A 6,106-nucleotide genomic window follows, 5' to 3' on the forward strand; every position below is an offset into this window, starting at 1 on the left:
AGGAACCTTGTGGTTGGTGTCTACTACAGGCCATCGATCAAGGGGAGCCTATTGACAAAGCCTTCTTACTCCAGCTACAGGAGGCATCATGCTCACAGGCTCTCGTCCTGCTGGGGGACTTCAACCACCCCAACATCTGCTGGAGAAGTAGCACGGTGAGCTGTAGGCAATCCAGGAGACTCCTGGGGTGCCTTGAGGATAACTTCTTAAGCCCGGTGACAGACAGCCCTACCCAGAGGGGATGCAATACTGGACCTGATGGTCACCAACGCAAGTGAGCTAATCGGTGACGTCAAGATTGGAGGCAGCCTGGGCTGCAGTGATCACGCACTGGTGGAGTTCGCAGTCCTGAGGGATATGGGACAGGCAAAGAGTAAAGTCAGGACCCTGAATTTTAGGAAAGCAAACTTCCAGCTGTTCAAGGAGTTAGTCAGTAGGACCCCCTGGGAAACTGACCTCAGGGACAAGGGAGCAGAACAGAGCTGGCAGATCTTGAAGGACACTCTCCATAGAGGACAAGAGCTCTCGATCCCCAGGTGTAAGAAATCAGGAAAGGACGGCAAGATACCAGCATGGATGAGTCAAGATCTGCTGGTCAAACTAAAGGGCAAGGAGGAAATGCACAGGCAGAGGAAGCAGGGACAGGTATCCTGGGAAGAGTATAGGGACACTGCCCAGTTGTGTAGGGATGGGGTCAGGAAGGCCAAGGCACAGCTGGAGCTGAACTTGGCAGGGACGCAAAGAATAATAAGAAGGGCTTCTACAGGTATGTCAGCCAGAAAAGGAAAGTCAAAGGAAGCGTACCCCCGCTGATGAACACGACTGGCAAACCGGTAACAATGGACGAGGAGAAGGATGAGGTACTTAACAACCTTTCTACCTCAGTCTTCACTGGCAACCTCTCTTCCCACACCTCTCGAGCAGATAGACCGCAAGGCAGGGACTGGGGGAGCAACTGTAGGAGAAGATAGGGTCGACATAGCGCTGAGGGATATGGTGTAGTTGGGAACTGTCCATGTTAGGTTAATGGTTGGACTAGATGATCTTCACGGTCCTTTCCAACCTAGATGATTCTGTGAAGATCAGGTTTGTGACCACCTGAGGAACCTGAACATACATAAGTCCATGGGACCTGACGAGATGAATCCCAGAGTCCTGAGGGAATTGGCTGATATAGTTACCAAGCCACTCTCCATGATATTTGAAAAGTCGTGGCAGTCAGGTGAAGTTCCCAGCGACTGGAAAAAGGGAAACACTGCACTCATTTTTACTATGTTTTCTCACCCCCTTAACATAACCTCCACTGCGTAACAATGACACGTGGAAACAAACTCTACAATTCAGAGAGAGTTATAAAGCAGGTATGTTTATTCCGGCACCAGGGTGCAAGGGAATTGCTCCTCAAAGCTTGCACACCAACAACACATTTTACCAGAAGTTTATACAGTGTAGATATACATATTCATAGGGTTATACAATGCAAACATACATATGCATAAGTAAGGTGGAGTTAGTTCAAAAGGCTTGTGTCAGCAGTTCTAAAATGTTTATGTCATCTTTGCGCCCATGTATTGCCTCCTGGTGGTCATCTTCGGGGGTCTTTCGGAGGAAGGCTAGCAGTCTTCCTCACCACGTACTTTTCTCCTTTCGCATGGAATGCTGAGTTGGCCAGTCCCCAGACCACAGAACCAGTCTCAGCCAGATGGTTGCTCCAAGCTGTTCTTGTTATCTCTTTACTTCATGTCTCAAGGCTAACTGCTACCTTCTTATCATACTAAGCTAATCCTCTGTCTACTAAGCTACACTAAATAATGTTACTAGGGAAAAGAACAAACTCTACATTCCTTGACTCAACGAGGACGTGTGCAAAGTACAGTCTCAAACTTCAAGCAAACAAAATAAGTAGGTAATCTACATCTCCAGGCTTTAGAAATCAAACAATTAAAACTAATTATAAAAGCAATCTTCTCCATTTAACTTCCATCTACAAACTTAGTATTTAGAGAAGATCCTAAATTAAAACTATCAAGAAAACTCAGAACACTGTATGTAGAGAAAGAGAAAAATACAGGTTTGTCTCCTTAACCTGATTTCAGGAAGTAGCCTGTAGCAAAATATTATCAGCAAACATTAGAGACTGACTTAGAGAAAAGAGAAGTTTTGTCTATATGCCACATGTTCTTGGATGGGAAAACTGAATATGAAACCTGCCTGATGACTGAGAAGACTGTGTTGTCCCACACTGTGGGTTACGAGGGGGGTGAATCTTTTGAATTCCCCCGTGGAAGAGCCGGCGGCAGGGTGGGCCAAGTCACCTCGGTGACTCAGAGGAACAATTGTGCTGGTGATTTTATTAACTGACCACTTTAGTGAATGAATGGAGACAATTTGGCAACAATCAACTGGTAACCATCCGGGGAATAAATAAAGGCACTTTGGCAATGAGACTATTTTCCTAATAACCCGTCAACGATCAACCCATGCAATTCGTACAAAATTTATATACATAAATATATGTAAGAAAAAGAGAGAGCAGAAAAAGGAAAGAGAAAAGAGAGGAGGAGGAGGGGATAGGAAAAGGGGAATCACCACACTTGGATCCCGCGTTGTTGCAAAATAGCCATCTAGGTCCGTAGGTGGTGGGTTGACAAAGACACATGTGGGGTGTTGCCTTTATATAGTCTTTCTTACACATGTGCAGTAGGTTGTTCCAGAAGGTTCTCATTTTCTCTGGCTTGTACCTGCGCAGTTAGGCAAGTTCTGTCTCTGGGCAACCACAGGAGGGAGGGGGAGAGAAACGGCCCACCGCCCCACCTCCGCAGAGCTTGCTCCGCTTCTCCCCCACAGGGCATCCCACTCGAGTTGAGACATCCTCTTTATGAACAGTTTCTTGTTTACTAACAGTTTGTGACAAAGACCCTAGATCTGCACTAAAGCAGGGTCTCTATATTCCTTCAAGGAGACATGACCCATGCAGGATAATGGGCAAAAACATCATTAATCCAGATTTACATATTCTCCAGTCTTCTAGATGTCAGGCTATGCACAGCGTAGAAGAGTAAAAAGTGTCAGCTCTGATTTTCATACACCCGGCTCACATCATAAGCTGGAACCAAGCGTGTTGGGTTTGCGTGTGTGCTGGGGTTTTGGTAGCAGGGGAGGGGGCTACAGAGGTGGCCCCCTTTGAGAAGCTTCTCAAATCTCCCCCAGCTCCAAGTTGGACCTGCCTCTGGCCAAGGCCAAGCCAATTAGTGATGGTGGCTTTGCCTCTATGATAACATATTTAAGAAAGGGAACCTGGGAGGAGAAGTTGGAGTTGTGAGGGAGGCACCTATGCAAACACCAAGGTCAGTGGAAGAAAGGAGGAGGAGGGCGGGAGGAGGTATGCTGGAGCAGAGACCTCTCTGCAGCCTGTGGTGAGAGGGCAGGCTGTCCCCCTGCAGCCCACGGAGGTCACTGGTGGAGCAGATGCCCACCTGCAGCCTGTGGAGGACCCCACGCTGGAACAGGTGACTGCACTCAAAGGCGGCCAGGACTCTGCAGGAAGCCCCTGCTGTTGTAGTTCAGCGCTGGGAGGACTGCAACACACAGGAGGAACCCATGTTGGAGCAGCTCAAGAAGAGCTGCAGCCCATGGGAAGGACTCACACCTGAGGAAGTTCATGGAAGACTGTCTCCTGTGAGAGGGACCCTGCACTGAAGCAGGGGAAGAGTGCGAGAAGCCCCCCCTGAGGAGGAAGGAGTAGTAGCAATAACATGCGAGAGACTGACCATAACTCCATTCCCTGCGCCCTGTGCCACTGGGGTGGAGGAGATAGAGAAATCAGGAGCAAAGCTGAGCCTGGGAAGAAGGGAGGGGTGGGGGGAAGGTGTTCTTAAGATGTGGTAATGCTTCTCACTGTCCTACTCTGTTAAGTGGTGTTGTTGTTAGTGTCTGAATTAAATTGACGTTCTTTTTCTTCCTCTAAGGAGTCCGTCTTTTGCTTGTGACCATAATGGGTGAATCATCCCTCCCTGTCCTTATCTCAATTCCTGAGCCTTTTTCTTTATTTTCTCCTTCCCATTCCTGAGGGGGAAGGAGTGAGTGAGTGAGCAGCTGCATGGTGCCAGTGCCCTCTGGGCTCAAACCATGACACCAAGGATGCCCCCATTCCCCTCTTTTTTTTTTTTCTGAAAATACCTGAACCTTTATCTGCACTAAAATGTAATCAGTACAAATATACCAACAAACCCTACATGTAAAGATGCAAATCAAAAGTTCTTCAACATGGTACAACATAAAAGTTTCCTGAACAAAGAGACTTTTTTAGATGGGATAATTACAACTACATATAGTCATGCTTGCAGATGCTCTCTTTGTGATGGCTGTATTTTCCCCTGCATGCACAGAGTTACACTACCAAAAGTTGTGGTTTTGTGGTTGCAAGTTTTGTAGTTGCACTACCAAAACTCAGGCTTTTAGCTAAGAAAAACATTTGTTTAAATACTTCCCTCAAGCAAGGTGTCAGCAGGAGCTCTGACCACCTACCCTTAAAGACTATTTGGATCCAAAGTATTCATAATAAACACAAACACCTTCTGCATAAGCACTTTAAAGTTGTACTGCAACTGACTCAAGTAAGCTGCTGACATCATTTAAAAGTGTTCTTTTTATTTTAAGTTTTTTCTGTACTAACACATATCTGAAAAAAATTCAAGCTATCTTTGAGTTTTAAAATAAGAGATTATTTACAATAGTTTAATCAGTTTACCTGGCTTTGGAGCTGCCTGAGATCTGACCATCTGGTGGGTTCTAAACATTCGCAAACACGGCATCTTTGCAGAATGCACCTTAGGTGGTAACACATTGCCAAAAAACAGAGTTGAGCATCCATTAATAGCAACGCGCAGAAGGCTCACCATTTCACCCAGACCTCACAGCAGACTCCTTGCCATGTATAGAATCCCTGCTGCACATGTAAAAACAAAGCAAGAATTATTAATGATACTAGACAGAAAGTATGTAAACTCAGCAGCTTAAGCCCAGTCAACTGACACTAGCCACAAGATGATCATTTTTCACCTTTTCTTTCCAGCTAAAAAACAAAATCCCCTGTTTTTCCAAACTGAGCAAGGCAAATATCAAACTGAAGCAGCAAGCCCACGAGAAAATTGATGTTACAAATTGACCTACAGATTGATATTTCTATAACTCAAAGCCACATTCTCTTTACACCGTTGCTCTAAACAAGCAACTCTGAGAAGTGAAAATCTTCTGCACCCTAAGGAACCAGACAAACAATTTAAACCCCAGCCAGAGCTCCTAAAGGAGTTACCCTGAGGGGGACAGCAACTTACAGGCGTCAGGAGACATACCAAAGTAGACACTCGAGTGGGAAAGACACTACCGGGCAAAGTGGGACAGCGAGGAGCGGGCAGGGGAGCCAGTAGACTCTCCCCGTCGGCTACCGGGCCACCCTCACTAGCAGATAGCTACTGGCTGCTGACGGAGGGAAAAGCTCTTCGCCCGGAATCCCACCACCCACATTTACAGAGACATTAACGCGCCGCGCCGTGCCCACCGCTCACTACAGCAGCCCACCGCTCCCCACGGGCCCATAAAGCAGCAGCCCCGTTTCACTCCCACCGCTGTTTATAGCCCGTGGCCACTGGCTGACCTTGGACAGACGTCCTCCGCTGCCCGGGCCCACCGCTACTCACAGCTACAATAGCCGGTGTCCATTGCACCCGCCCAGAGGAAAGCCCGGAACCACCTCTCTGCCCCCCACCCGGGAGCGCTCCCGGGTGCCCCTTTCCGCATCACCTGCCTTCTCCACACGTCCTCCTGCCCTTCGTTCCCGCCGTTCCCTGGGCGCTACAAAAGCGGGACACGACAGCCTTCTCCTCAACAACAGCCGGCCCCGAATCCGCGCTAGAAGAAAGCGAAGGTGCCCCCGCGCACCACAGAACAACACACCCACCGGCCGATACCGCCAGCCCCGCCGCGGTATTGACGAACCTTGGGGTGAGGCGGTGAGGCAGTCGCGGGACAGAAGGAAGCGAACCGGCCTGTCTGCCTGCTAACCCGGAAGGAGTAAAAGGAACGCGGAAATCGGAACGGGTAAATC

The 6,106-nt window shown here is 48.1% G+C and overlaps 1 long non-coding RNA gene across 1 annotated transcript; it reads right to left on the reverse strand.

The window, feature by feature from the left end:
• Positions 1 to 4,630: 4,630 nt before the first annotated feature.
• LOC141917781 (uncharacterized) lies at positions 4,631 to 6,106 on the reverse strand. Its single transcript, XR_012621449.1, has 2 exons — positions 5,998 to 6,106; positions 4,631 to 4,948 (listed from the first exon to the last, which is right to left on the reverse strand). It is a non-coding gene; the product is annotated as an uncharacterized LOC141917781 (long non-coding RNA).

The sequence above is a fragment of the Strix aluco genome, chromosome W, assembly GCF_031877795.1.
Source record: "Strix aluco isolate bStrAlu1 chromosome W, bStrAlu1.hap1, whole genome shotgun sequence".
In the NCBI taxonomy this organism is placed as follows: domain Eukaryota; kingdom Metazoa; phylum Chordata; class Aves; order Strigiformes; family Strigidae; genus Strix; species Strix aluco.